The sequence below is a fragment of the Colobus angolensis genome, unplaced genomic scaffold, assembly GCF_000951035.1.
Source record: "Colobus angolensis palliatus isolate OR3802 unplaced genomic scaffold, Cang.pa_1.0 Scaffold324, whole genome shotgun sequence".
Taxonomy (NCBI): Eukaryota; Metazoa; Chordata; class Mammalia; order Primates; family Cercopithecidae; genus Colobus; species Colobus angolensis.
The window spans coordinates 2,471,994-2,486,383 of record NW_012116533.1 but is presented as its reverse complement, the minus strand read 5'-3'; the positions used below and the strand labels follow the sequence as shown (position 1 = coordinate 2,486,383).

The 14,390-nt window shown below is 37.9% G+C and overlaps 1 pseudogene across 1 annotated transcript; it reads right to left on the bottom strand.

Moving 5' to 3' along the window:
- Positions 1 to 1,217: 1,217 nt before the first annotated feature.
- Positions 1,218 to 1,681, bottom strand: LOC105518627 (annotated as a pseudogene). Its single transcript, XR_001002859.1, has one exon. The product of XR_001002859.1 is annotated as a 40S ribosomal protein S17 pseudogene (transcript).
- Positions 1,682 to 14,390: the final 12,709 nt, after the last annotated feature.

Sequence of the window (14,390 nt, the reverse complement as noted above, 5' to 3'; positions counted from 1 at the left end):
GAGCTTCCCAGCGGCTTTGTTTACCTACTTAAGCCTCAGCAATGGCAGGCGCCCCTCCCCCAGCCTTGCTGCTGCCTTGGGGTTAGATCTCCGCAGACCGCTGTGTTAGCAATGAGGAAGGCTCCGTGGGCGTGGGACCCTCCCAGCCAGGTGAGGGATATATTCTCCTGGTGTGCCTGTTTGCTTAAAGCGTGTTATTGGGGTGGGAGTTACCCGATTTTCCAGGTGTTGTGTGTCTCAGTTCCCCTGGCTAGGAAAAGGGACTCCCTTCCCCTTTGTGCTTCCCAGGTGAGGCGATGCCTTGCTCTGCTTCAGCTCTCGCTGGTCGGGCTGCAGCAGCTGACCAGCACCGATTGCCCGGCACTCCCTAGTGAGATGACCCCAGTACCTCAGTTGAAAATGCAGAAATCACCGGTCTTCTGTGTCGCTCGCACTGGGAGTTGGAGACTAGAGCTGTTCCTATTCGGCCATCTTGCTCCGCCCCTGCATAATTCTTTCATTCAGTATAATATTTTTAAGATTCATTCATGCTATTGTATATATCAATAATTCATTCCTTTTCATTGCTAAGTAGTATTTCACTGTACGTCTATACCACAGTGTTTTATCCATTCACATATTAATGAACACATGAACTATTTCCAGTTTGGAAGTATAATGAATAAAGCTTCCATGAGTATTCATATGTAAGTTTTTGCATGGACAAATGTTTTATCTATTTTGGGCAAATACCTAGAAATAGAATTTTTAGATAATAAGGTTGCTCTATACTCACATTTATAACTAACTGCTGGACATTTTTCCAAAGTCATTATACCATTCTATACTCCCGTCAAAAAATGTATGCAAGTTCTAGTTGCTTTACATCCTTTCCAACATTTGGTGTTGTCTGTTTAATTTTAGCTGTTCTTCTGGGTGTCTACTGGTATCTCAGTATGATTTTAGTTTGCAGTTCTCTGATGTCTAATGATGTTGACTGCATAGTCATGTGCTTATTGGTCATTCAAATATCTTTTGTGACGATTCTGTTTAAACATTTTGCCTGTTTTGATCAGGTTATTTGTCTTTATATATTCTGAATACCATTTCTTTATCTGATATATGCTTTGGGATACTTTCTCCTGAATGTGGCTTGTCTATTCGTTTTCTTAATGGTGTCTTTTGATAAAAAAGTGGTTTTTAATTTTGATGATGTTAATGTATCAATTTTTTTTTTTGGCTGTTGTCCCAGATTTATTGAAAATAATATAGCACTGCAGAAAAAATTCAAACAGGTCCCCGAGGCATTTTGAAATTCATCCCAACTGTAGGCTGAGTGACCTGCAGGTTGGACAGACTGCCAAAGTCCAAAAGCTTCAGCATTTCCTTAGTGTCAGGATCTACTTCAATTATCTCCTGATCCAGGGCTGAGACCTCAGGAACATAATTGTTTCTCCTTTCTCTGTCCTCCTCCTGCAGCTTGATGGAGATACCTCTTACAGGGCCTCTCTGAATCCGCTTCATCAGATGGGTGACATAGCCTGCTATCTTGTTGCGGAGCTTCTTGCTGGGGATAATGGCGATCTCCTCGCACACGCGCTTGTTCGTGTGGAAGTCGTTGCCCAGACGCGTGTAGTACTTCTCTATGATGACCTGGGCCGCCTTCTTCACGGTTTTGGTGAGAACGTGGCCCATGTTGGCGGGTCCTTGGTCAATGTATCAATTTTTATTATATAATTATTTCTGTGTCCTAAGAAACTTTTGCCTACTCCAGTTTCATGGAGATATGCTCCTTTATTTTCTAGAATTTTTATGGCTTAAGTTTTATCATTAGGTATGTAATCCTATGCAAATTAATTTTTTGTGGTGTTATGGTCTGAATATTTATGTTTCCCCCAAATTAATATGTTGAAATTATAATCCACTAGTGATGGTATTCAGTTGGAGAGGGAGGAACTGGGAAGTGATAAGGTCATGAGAATGGAACCCTCATGAATAGGATTAGTTTCTCTATAAAAGAGGCCTAAAAGAGACTGTTTACTTCTTCCACCATGTGAGGACACAGAGAAAAGACAGCCATCTATGAACCAGAGAGTGGGGCCTTACCAGACACCAAATTTGCCAATGCCTTGATCCTGGACTTTCCGACCTCCAAAACTATAAGAAATAAATTTTGGTTGTTTATAAGCCAATCAGTCTATGGTATTTTGTTACAGCAGCTCAAATGGACTAAGATATGTAGTTTGAGGTAGAGATTAGGTTTCTATCTGTATATCCAGTTTTCCAGCACCATCTGTTGATGAGTCTTTACTTTTCTCCTTGAATTGTTTTAGCATCTTTGTCAAACATTAGATGACTATAAAAGTGTGTGTTTATTTCTAGACTCTATATTTTGCTCCATTATTTGTCAGTCCTTACACCAATTATATATAGTCTTGATTACAGTGGTTTTACAATAAACATTGAAGTCAGGTATAGGAAATTTTGTGATCTTTCTGGTGAGTTTTTTATGCTAATCAAATGGGTTTTATTTTGTTAAAGTGGTATTTGAAAAATCCAGTTTATTTTATTTGAATTTCAATAGTTTTGGGGGAACAGGTAGTTTTGGGCTACATGGATAAGTTCTTTAGTGATGATTTCTGAGATTTGGGTGCACCCATCACCCTAGCAGTGTACACCATACCCAATATGTAGTCTTTTGTCCATCACCCCCCTCCCACCCTTCCCCTTGGGTCCCCGAAGCCCATTACATCATTCGTATGCTTTTGCATCCTCATAGCTTAGTTCCCACTTACAATTGAGAACATATGATATTTGGTTTTCCATTCCTGAGATTTGTTTAAGATTGCTTTGGATATCTAGGTCCCTTGTATTTCCAAATAAATTTTAGAATTAGTTGTACATTTCTATGAAAGAGCCAGATGGGATTATGTTTGGCATGTGGTTGAATCCCTAGACCATTTGGGGGAAATGAACATCTTAAGACAAGTCTTTCAATATACAAATATGGTATTTCCATGCATGTATTTAGAGCTTAATTTATCTTAATTAAGCTTTGAGCTTTTTCAGTCTAGAGGTCTTGGCACATCTTTTGTTAAATTTATTCCTAAGTAGTTTATGTTTTCTTATGCTATTACAAATGGAATTGATTTCTGAATGTCACTTTCCAATAGTTTGCCAGTATAAAAAATGCAGTTGACTTGTTATGCTAACATTGTACTATGTAATTTTGTTAATTTACTTACTAGTTCTAGTAGTTATTTAAAATTCTTTAGGATTTTCTGTGTAAGCCATCATGCCATCTGTAAATTGTTCCTTTCTCATATTTATGCCTCTAATTTCATTTGCTTGCTTTATTGCAAAGGCTAGAATCTCCAAAACAATGTTGATTAAAAGTGGTCAAAACATGTAGCATTTCACCTTTGAGTATGGTGTTAGATGTACATTTTTCATAGATACATTTTATCAGATTGAAGAAGTGTCCTTCTATTCCTAGTTTGCCTAGAATTTTAATCATGAAAAAGTGCTGATTATGTCATGATTCTTCAGCATATGTGGATGTGATTATATGAATTTTCCCTTTGTGCTGTTAACATGGTGAATTATATTGATTGATTTTCAAGTGTTAAGTAAACCTTGAATTCCTAGGATAAATCTTGCTTAGTCCTGCTGTATTATATTGTTTCTATATTGCTAGGATTGTATCTGTTAATACAGTGTTAAGGAGATTTGCACCTGTGTTCTTGAGATACTTGTCTATAAATTTCTTTTAATATCTTTGCCATATTTTAGTGTTAGCATTATGCTGTCCTCAAAACGTGAAGTGGAACATATTTCCTTCTTTTCTAATTTCTGTCTAAATTTGTGTTCAGATTGGCATTGTTTGTTCATTACATGTTTGACTGATTTCATTAGTGAAACAATCCAGGCACAGAATTTTTATTCAGGAAAAGTTTTTGATTATAAATTCAATTTCTTTAATCGATATGGTGCTGTTCAAAATTGGTGAGTTGTATTTTTAAGTAATTTGTCTATTTTATCTGCATTATTAAATTTTTTGGCTTGAAGTTCTTCATAATCATCTCTTAATAATATACTTTTACGTTTGCAGATTATTAATGGTAACCCCACTTTCATTTCTGATATTGGTAATTTATATTTTCTGATTTTTTTCCTTGAGAAGTCTTACTAGGGGTTTATCAAATGTGTTGATCTTTGTGAAGAATCCATTTTTGGTTTTATTATTTTTCTCTTTTTTTCATTTGTTTTCTATTTAATCAATTTCTGCTCTTAAGTTACCTTCCTTCTATTTGGGTTTAATTTGTTCTTCTTTTGCTGGATTCTTAGAGTGGAAATTTATATTATTGATTTTGGACCTTTCTTCTTTTCTACTATAATTGTCTAACATAAACTTCCTTCAATGCATAGCTTAAACTGCATCTCATTAATTTTGATAGGTTGTATTTTTTTATCACTCAGTTTCAAATGTTCTCTAATGTCCCTTGTGATTTGATCCATGCATTATTTAGAAATGTGTTACTTAATTTCCAAACATTTTTTGTTTATCCAGATATCTTATTATTAATTTCTAATTCAACCATGGTCAGAAAACAGACTTTGTATAATATCTGCGTTAGTTTTCTAGGGCAGCCATAACAAAATATTACAAAATGGGTGACTTAAAAAGAGAAGTATATTGTCTCACAATTCTGGATGTTTGAAGTCAAAAATCAAGATGTAGTTAGGACCAAGTTCCCTCTGTAACCCGTAGGGGAGAATCCTCCCTTGCCTCTTCCTAGCTTCAGGTGGTTTGCTGGACATCCTTGGAGGTCCTTTGCTTGCAGCTGCAAGACTTCAATCTCTGCTTCTATCACCACACAGCATTTTTCCCTCATGTGTTTATGTCTCTGCATTTTTTCTTCTCGTAAGGACACCACTATCATCTATATATTATAGCTGTCAGATAAGTCAGATCTATATACATGTTAAATTTCACACAACAATGTTATATCTTTGCTTTAAACACTCATATGTGTTTCAGGAAATTAAGAGGAAAGTCGTTTTTATATTTGCTAGATATTTACCATTTCTGGTAATCTTCATTTGTTTCTGAAGATTCTGATTTTCAATCTGGTATAATTTCTCCTTTAGCCTGATGTATTAGGCCGTTCTTGCACTGCTAAAAATACATATCTGAGACCAGATAAAGTATAAGAAAAGGGGTTTAATTGGCTCATGGTTCTGCAGACTATACAGGAAGTATAGTGGCAGCTGCTTCTGGGGAGGCATTAGGAAGCTTCCAATCATGGCAAAAGGCAAAGAGGGGCACAGGCACTTCACATGGCAAAAGCAGGAGCAAGAGAGAGATAGTGGAAGGGGGTGAAGTAAGGGCCACACACTTTTAAACCACCAGATCTTATGTGAACTCAGAGCAAGATCTAACTTATCACCAAGATGACCCAAGCCATTCATGAGGGATCTGCCTCCATGTTCCAAACATCTCCCAAGAGGCCTTACCTGCAGCACTGAGGATTACAATTCAACATGAGATTTGGTAGGGACATGCATTCAAACTATATCACCTGAATAACGCTATCATTTCTTGAAGTACAGATCTGCTGGAGACAATGTCTATTCGTTTTCTTCTATGTAAAACTGTTTTTATTTCACTTTCTTTCTTGATGGATAAGTTCTCTGGATATAAAATTCTAGTTTAAGAGATTTTTCCCCCAAAAGATATTATTCCACTGTATCCCATTATATTATATTTTGTATTCCAGTTTCTTTTAATTCAAACATCTAAATCATTTCTAGATTATCAGAAACATTGTTCCCCTATGTAATGTATTATTTTCTCTGGTTGTTTTGGGGTACGTTCAAGATTTTCTCTTTATCTTTGGTTTTCATCAGTTTGATTAGACATGGTTTTCATGGTATTTATTTTGTTCCCTGAGATTCCTGAATCTGTAAATGCATGTCTTTCACCAAATTTGGGATATTTGCACCCATTATTTCTTTTAAAAGTTTTTTTTTTTTCTTGCTTCAGTCTCTCTTTCCTTTCCTTTTGGAACTCAAGCTATATATGAGTTAGAACTTTGATACTGCCCCATTTGTCTCTGAAGACTTCTTTACCTTGTTTGTCAAATTGGATACTTTCTATGGATCTATCTGCAAGTTCATTGGCTCCTCACATTGTCATCTACAATTTTTTGCCCATTTAGATTTCTTAAAATTTCAGATATTGTATTTTTCAGTTTTAAATGTTCACCTATTCCCTTTTTATGGTTTCTATTTCTCTGCTGAGCTTCCCAATCTTTATATCCACTGTAAGCGTATTTCCTTCATTAAGCATAGTTGTAATGGCTGTTTAAATACCATTGTCTGCTAATTCCAACATGAATCATTTCAGAGATGGTCCTTATGAATATTTTTCTCTTGAGAATGGGTCATATTATCCAGCTGCTTCATACATATACCATATAGTTTTGAGTAGCATCCTGGACTTCATGAATATTGTATTGTGGAAACTCTGGGTAATATTATATTTCTCTGATGAATGTTAATATTGTTATTTTAGCAGGCAACTGCAAACTGACTGATCTAATGTCAGATCAATTCGTTTACCTTTAGCTGAACTGCTTGGAGTCTTCTCTGCACCTACAAAGTTCAGGGGTCAACCAGAGAGCAGAGAGTTGGAAAGAATTTGTTCAGAGAATTTGTGCTTCCTTTTCTTTGTCACTTTCCTTTCTGATAATTCCTCCTCCCTTCCCAGCAGCTTTGGTGGGCCCAAACTCTATCCTTTCACTATTCAATCTACAAAAACCTGCTAGTTTTCTGTCAGAGCATTAGCTGTTTCCATGGCACAGATTAGGGCCTACCCCCAGGCAAGAATCTGTGAAAGAGGAGACTTAAACCCTTTGCCATTCTCTTTGTCCAGCTGGTGACTCTCCAGAATCTGCCTGCTTTCTGTTGTCTTCCAGTCTCTTAATTGAGTTGCCTTTCAAATTTTGTCTGGACTTTATATTTTTGTCTTCAGGAGGGTTGGTCCAATATGAGTTTACTTGGCCATAATCAAAAGTAGAACCCATGAATTTTTTCAAAAAAATATTTTAATTACAAAAAAAGGCTATATTTTCTATTCTCCTTGTTAAAATTTCAAATCATGTAGATGGAGCAAAAGTCCCTCTTGTTCCACTCTATTTCATTCTCTTCCCCCAAGGTAGCTATTAGTAGTTTGGTACACATCCATCCAGGTCTTTCTCTATGAAATAAAGTATATATGTGTGCATACTAAAATAAAATTTTGGAGTTTCACATGTGTAAATTAGATAGGTGGTATAAAATGGAGGTTAAGATCGTAGATTATATTGTCAAACTGCTTGAATTCAAGTCCACATTGTAGCACTTATGACCTATATTACCTTAGTGAATTTCTTCAAACCTTCTGGGCCTGAGTTTTTCCATTTGTAAAAGGGGGATAATGATATTGCCAACCACGTAGGTAGGGTTATGATAATGGCAATAATTAGTACATATAAAGGATTTGAGACATGTCTGGCATAAATTAAGCCCTCAATAAATGCTATGATTTATTATTATTCTGTAACTCACTTCCTCCCTCAACAATGTTTTAAATATTTTAAATATATAAATTTCATTTTTATCCTGCTGCATAGTATTTCATAATATGGAAGCACCAAGTTTGGCTTTTCCACTACCCTACTGATTAACATCTGGGTTGTTTTTTACTTTTTTGCCTCTTCTGTGAATAAGACCATAAAGAACATCCTGGTACATGCCTCTTTTTCTGCATAGAAGAGCATTCCTCTCAGAATAAATACACAGAAGTAGACTAGCTGGGCCAGAATATATGTACATTTCAGTTTTGTACGGAATAAAGCAAATGAACAATTGAGTGATAGTCTGATTCTATCAATACTGCTACCCTTGAGAGCAAGGATTCTCAAGGAGATACAGATGTAAGGTAGAAGAGTTTAATAAAATCCTATGTCATCCTAAGTATAACTGGTAATATCAGCACATACTCATAGGGTATTGTACTTAAAAGGCATAACAACCAACACAGTAGCAATAAGCATTTTTAGAACTCAGAAGGTGGTCTTGAAAATCAGGTTCCTTGGAGAAACAGCTGATTAAAGTCCTTTCAGTGGCCTACAAGGCCTATTATGATCTGATCCCAACCTTGTTCTTATCCCTCACAACTTTCCCCATCACACTCCCCTCCTGCCACACCAATCACCCTATTTAATACTGCAAATCATTCCTTGACTCCAGCACTCTTAGTCTGCCTCACACTTCTAATGTTTATTTTTTTCCACAGCATTTAGTATCTTCTAACATACCTATATATGTATGTATACATCAATAAATCTATCTATCTATCTTATGATATTAGCCAAGTATTGCCAAAATAGTTTGCACTAACATACCATCCCAATTCTCAGTGACTTAAAACAACAATCATTTGTTTTCAATCACATATCTCTGGATTGAATGGGAGTTGGCTCCAAGCTGCTATTTGTATCTAATCATCATCCACTTGTTTCTTATCTTCCATGGATGAGCAGGCTACCAGGTACATATCTTTCTCAAACTTATGGTAGAAGCACAAGAAAGCAAGCCCAAACACAAAATCACATGTTAAGCTTTTGTAAACATCACCTCTATCAATATTCCATTGGCTAAAGCAAGTCTTATGACCAAAATCAACATTAATGGGATAATACACAATAACACACTCTGTCTCTAGTAAGAGAAACTGTACAGCCACATGGCAAAGAGTATAGATAGAAGGAAGGTGAACATTCAGAGACAAAAATTATATCAACTACATTTATTATGGTTTATTTTCTGTCTTCTTCAATTAGAATATAAATTCTACAAAGAATTGTTTTGTCATTGATATATTCCAAGTACCTAGAATAGTACCTGACATCTAACAGGCGCTCAGGAAATATTTCTTGAATTAATATGTGAATGAAGTATTTGTGTAAGAATTAATTGATCCCTCATCTTTGCTTCCACAGCACATGGTTTAGACTTCTCACACGGCACTCAGTGCATCAGACCATGTGTGTGGTTTCCTCAGGAGACACTGTGTACCTACTAGTACATCCACATTCTCAGCAGGAAGGGAGAAAGGGAAGAGCCCTCAAGCCTCACCCTCCTACTCTGAAGCCTGAAAAGTCACTGTAGTTTGGGTGGGCATGGCCTGCTGCTCTACCCCATATGCAGCGTTCTGCTTGCAGTGACAAGCAAAAAGCAAAGGCCATGACAGGAAGCCAGCTGGGCACTTCTGACTCAAAAATAACAACTATAATCATGATGTGAAATCAAAGGAACAAGAAATGCAGAATTGTTCTTTCTACCCAAGCAAAAATTACCTGTGCCATCTCTCATCCCTGACAAATTCCGTGTTAAGCTAGCTGTCACACTGGCAAGGGTCTGGAACAATTTCCTCTAAGATGTTAATGATTGATAATGGCATATTGCTTTACCTCCTTTGCAGTACCTTAATCCTAAGGATCTAGAAGGTGAGAGAGAAGCCAGATGTGGGCAAATGGCTTTTCTAGTGCTCCATAAGTCATCTAGCAGATGGCCTGGTCAATATTAATATTTTTAGACACACACACACACACATCAGTATGCCTGGGCCCTCAACCACAGACATTCTGATTTAATTGTTCTGAGCATTACAATTTTAAAAAGCAAAGCTCCCAAAGTAATTACAGCATGCAGCAAAGCTTGAGAACCACTGCACATAGCTCAACACAACTGCCACAAACTAGTAAAGACCTGGGGGATGGAGGACTAAGAAACTTCTCTCTGCTGGAACTTCCCTAATAAGTGTAAAAACATATTGTTATCTCTCCCATCTTTAAGCCAAAACTTCTTTTTGACTTTACTTCCTCCTCCACCTATATTTTCTTTTTCCCTTTATAGAAGAACTTATGAATAGGATTGTCTACACTCTCAGCTCCCCGTTTCTTTCCTCCTACACTCTCTTGAACCTGCTCTAATAAGATGTCAGCTTCCACCACTTCTCCAGAACTGCTCTTATAAGGTCACTAGCAACATCCATATTGTAAAATCCAAGTATTACTTCTCAGTTCTCATCCTAATGGATCCATCAGTGCTCTTTCGCTACTAATCACTCCTCCATGAAATACTTCCTTCACTTGGTTTATACTGGTATACTCCTTTGTCTTTTACCTTTATGACCATTCTTCTCAATTTTTTTGCTGATTTCTCCTCATCTTCCCAACCACTAAATGTTAGAGTAACCAGGGCTCAGTTCTAGTACCTCTTCTCTTCTTTACCTACACACATTTCTTAGAGGATCTCATCCTGGGTCTCAATTTTATATACCATCAATACAGTGGTGACTTCAACTACCTATATGAAATTCACACTTATATGTCAGGTAGATATTATAAATTTAACATGTTTAAAACTCTATTCCTGGTCTTCCTCCCTTCACCTGCTCCTACTATAGTCTTTTTTATCTCAGTAAGTGGCAAATCTTTATTGCCTTTTGCTAAGATCCAAAACCTTGTAGCTATACCTCACATCTAATCTATTGAAAATTGTCAACTCCACCTTCAAATTTTATTGAAAATCCGACATCTTCTCACCATGTGCACTATGCCACTCTGGCCCAAGTTACCATCTTATCTTGTATGGATTATTACAATGATTTTCTAACTGATGTTTTTGCTTCTGTCCTGGCCTACCTTAAACATGTTCTCAAGAGAGAAGCAAGGGTGATCCTACTAAACAATCAATCAGATGACACTCCTTTTCTCAAAATCCCCTAACAGTTCAACTTGTCCCTCAGAGTTAAAACCAACATCCTATCCATGACCTACCTTCGAAGCCCTACATGATCTGGACCTGTTCCCTCTCTGACCTCATCTCCCTCACTGTGCCTTCTCCAACCACGCTGGTCTCCTTGCTGTTCCTTGACTACACCAGGCACTGTCCTACCTTAGGGCCTTTGAACTTGCTAGATTTTCTTCTTAGAAAAATTTAATCCCAGATATCCACATGGCTCCCTTCTGTAGCCCCTTCAAATGTCACCTTCCCTGTGAGTTCACCCTATCACAGAATTGCAAACTCCATCTCCACCCTCATTGTATACACTCCACCTCTGTTTGACCTAACATAGTATATATTACAACGTACCACAGTATATACTTTTCTTATTTACCTTGTCTTTTACCTGTCTCCCCTTTTCCCACCAGATGTATGCTCTGTGAAGGCAGACATTTTTTTTCTCATTCTTTTCTATTTTTTTAACCAATGGTCCCCAGAGTCTATAACAATGCTTGGCAAAAATGTGGTGCCTGATAAGTATTTGTTGAAAGAATGAAAGAAGAAAAGAAAGTAGAAGATATATTTTATTGATACAAATTCTTCATATCATTCTTTATTTAATGAACTAGCTCAAAGATAGAATCTCATTTTTTTTTTTTTTTTTTGGATCGAGGTAGTTATCACAGTGGTTAAAGGCGTGGGTGCTGGAGTGTGGCAGTCTCCATTTATAAGCTGTATGACCTTGGGCAAGTCACTTAACTTGCCTGAGCTTCAGTTTTCTAATGGGACATGTGAGACTCAAGTGAGACAATTCAGTAAATGGTCAGCTTCTCTGCAAAATGGGTCAAAGCATGCACTACAAGTATGAGGAAACAAAATAGTAAAATAGTCAAGTTGGCTCAAAAATATTACGACCAGCCAGACACAGTGACTCACGCATGTAATCTCAGCACTTTGAGAGGCTGAGGCAGGAGGATCACTTGAGGCCAGAAATTCAAGACCAGCCTGGACAACAAAGCAAGATCCCATTTACCAAAAAATAAAAATAAAAATAAAAAATAGCCAGATATGGTGGCACATGCTTGTAGTCCCAGTTATTCAGGAGACTGATGTGAGGATCACTTGAGTCAGGAGTTTGAGGTTACTCTAAGCTATGATCATGCCACTGCACTCCAGGCTGGGTAACAGAGCAAGATTCTGTCACAATAAAAACCAAATGAACAAACAAACAAACAAAGAAAAACACATCGGGACCATGGACTTCAACTTAGATCTCTAGGCTGAATGAATTTCTACCCTAACTTGAACTAGCTATATCAATTGATTCATCAGAAGCCAAGTTCTTTGAATTCATATGTGAAATAATAATGCAGGGACTTTAGCTGTGGCCTGGATTCAAATCTTAGTTTCATATCATCTTGAGTGAGTTACTCAACCTTTTTGAGACTTAATTTCATCCTCTGTAAAACAGGAATAAAAACAACACCCTGCCTCATATGGTTGTTGTGAGAAGTAAATGAGATAAAGCATACTTAGCTAAGTGCATGGTGTATAATTTTATTATAATTATTGTTATTTCAATAACCCTCATTCAAGTACTACAGCACTCTAATACCTAATAAATATTAGATGCTACATAATTAGTTATTTAATATATGAAGTTTTTCAAATTTGAGCCAAATCAATCTGCTCATTAACACATACCTGGAGATCATCAGCAGAATTTTTTTCTTTGGCACTTATGGACTATAACATAGACACCAAATACACCATTCAGGACCATCAGTGATCAGGCAATTGGTGAGGATGATATGGCAGCATTTTCATTTATGCTTCTAAAGCAACTGAAAAAATACATTCAATTTTTAACATTTCAGGAAGAGATGAGATAAAGTACAGAGGAAAGAACAAATGTTTTTCTATAATAAGAATTTGTCAGTTAACCTGAAATCTAACATCAACATATGTTGGTAAGGGAAACAGGGAGGTGGGGGTCTATTTTCCATGGGAATTCTTAGTGGCCCAGTCTCCTTGATGAGTTAATATTCAACTGGTACAAAAATATGAAAATTGATATAAAATTGCTTCTGAGACTTTCCTGGTGTTGCCCAAACGACTAGAAGATTTAGTACACACAATGAAAAAGTCACCTAGAACTCTGCCTAGTTGCACATGGTCAAAACACCTAGTTGATTTAATTTTTTTTTTTTTTTTTGCCAGTTACTTTGGTGACAGGCAGACATAGACCAAATTTTATTTTATTTTTTCTTGTTTTTTTATCTGATGCCTTACTTTTGGCAATCGAAACATCTGAGCTTCCATAAGTTACAATGAATATGACACTGAAGTACCAAGAACAAAGAAAAGCTAGAGATATTTTGAGTGAAACCAAAAATATCAACCTTGGGCTTTAAGAATACTTCTCTTGGGGGTCCGTTCCAAGATGGCCAAATAGAACCAGCTCCAGTCTGCAGCTCCCAGCCTGATTGACGCAGAAGTCGGGTGATTTCTGCGTTTCCAACTGAGGTACCTAGTTCATGTCATTGGGACTGGTTGAACAGTGAGTGCAGCCCACGGAGGGTGAGCTGAAGCAGGGCAGGGCAGCGCCTCACCCAGAAAGTACAAGAGGCCAGGGGATTTCCCTTTCCTAGTCAAGGGAAGCCATGACAGACTATACCGGGAAAACCGGGACACTGCCACCTAAATACTGCACTTTTCCAACAGTCTTAGCAAACGGCACACCAGGAGATTATATTCCTTGCCTGGCTTAGCAGGTCCCACGCCCATGGAGCCTTGCTCACTGCTAGTGCAGCAATCCAAGATTGAACTGGGAAGTGACAGCTTGGCTGGGGGAGGGGCGTCTGCCATTGCTGAGGCTTGAGTGGTAAACAAAGTGGCCAGGAAGCTCGAACTGGGTGGAGCCCACCGCAGCTCAACAGAGGCAGGCCTGCCTGCCTTTGTAGACTCCCTCTGTTGGCAGGGCATAGCCGAACAAAAGGCAGCAGAAATGTCTGCAGACTAAAACGTCCCTATGTGACAGCTCTGAAGAGAGCAGTGGTTTTCCCAGCATGGTGTTTGAGCTCTGAGAACGGACAGACTGTCTCCTCAAGTGGGTCCCTGACTCCTGTGTAGCCTAACTGGGAGACATCTACCAGTAGGGGCTGACTGACACCTCATACAGCCAGGTGCCACTCTGAGACAAAGCTTCCAGAGGAAGGATCAGGCAGCAATATTTGCTGTTCTGCAGCCTCTGCTGGTGATACCCAGGCAAACAGGGTCTGGAGTGGACCTCCAGCAAACTCCAACAGACCTGCAGCTGAGAGACCTGACTGTCAGAAGGAAAACTAACAAACAGAAAGAAATAGCACCAACATCAACAAAAAGGAAATCCACCCCAAAATCCCATCTGTAGGTCACCATCATCAAAGACCAAAGGTAGATAAAAACCACAAAGATGGGGAGAAACTAGAACAGAAAAGCTGAAAAGTCTAAAAACCAGAGAGCCTGTTCTCCTCCAAAGGATCACAGCTCCTCCCCAGCAACAGAACAAAGCTGGATGGAGAATGACATTGACG